Here is a 1,096-nt window from a genome sequence, read left to right as displayed (position 1 = left end):
ACTCACACACACACATATACTCTTTCTCACACACACACACATTCTCTTTCTCTCTCACACTCACACGCACACACTCTCACACTCACACACACTCTCTCTCACACACACACACTCTCTCTCTCACCCTCTCTCACACACACAGACACACTCACACACACACTCTCTCCCTCTCACTCTCACACACACACAGACACACTCACACACACACTCTCTCCCTCTCACTCTCACACACACACAGACACACACACACTCTCACACATACACACACTCACGCGCGCGCGCACACATCCTCTCACACACACACACCCTCTCTCTCACACAAGACACACTCTCTCTCACACACACACTGTCTCTCACACACACACACACACACACTCCCTCTCACACACACACGCTCTCTCACAGACACACACACACTCTCACACTCACACACACGCTCTCACTCTCACACAGACGCACACACTCTCACACACGCGCACACACACTCTCTCACACACACACACACGCTCTCTCTGTCACACACTTTCACACACACACACTCTCTAACATACTCACACACTCTCTCCCTCACACACACACTGTCTCTCTCACATACACACACACTCTCTGACATACACACACACGCTCTCTCACAGACACACACTCACACACACACTCTCTCTCTCTCACCCTCTCACACACACACAGACACACTCACACACACACTCTCTCTCTCTCTCTCTCACACACAGACACACTCTCTCTTTCACACACACACATACTCTCACACAGACATACACACAGTCTCGCACACACACACAAACACTCCATCTCTTTCACACACACACACACACACTCACTCTCTCACACAGATACACACACTCTCTCACACAGATACACACACTCTCTCACACAGATACACACACTCTCACACAGATACACACACACTCTCTCTCACACACACACACACACAAACACCCTATCTCTTTCACACACACACACACACACACTCTCTCTCACACACACACTCACGTGCGCGCGCACACATCCTCTCACACACACACACCCTCTTTCTCACACACTCACACAAGACACACACTCTCTCTCACACTCACAC

General features: G+C 50.2%; 1 protein-coding gene across 1 annotated transcript in view; it reads right to left on the bottom strand.

Moving 5' to 3' along the window:
* The window catches only part of LOC125481689 (active breakpoint cluster region-related protein-like), a gene marked incomplete at its 3' end in the record, with an annotated part of 5,690 nt that overhangs the window by 3,860 nt on the left and 734 nt on the right, over positions 1-1,096 (bottom strand). The gene's annotated exons all lie outside the window — the stretch shown is intronic.

Source organism: Rhincodon typus, unplaced genomic scaffold, assembly GCF_021869965.1.
Source record: "Rhincodon typus isolate 14 unplaced genomic scaffold, sRhiTyp1.1 hic_rhity00003103, whole genome shotgun sequence".
NCBI classification, from domain to species: Eukaryota; Metazoa; Chordata; class Chondrichthyes; order Orectolobiformes; family Rhincodontidae; genus Rhincodon; species Rhincodon typus.
The sequence above is the reverse complement of the archived record's forward strand: the minus strand, read 5'-3'. Positions and strand labels throughout refer to the sequence as shown.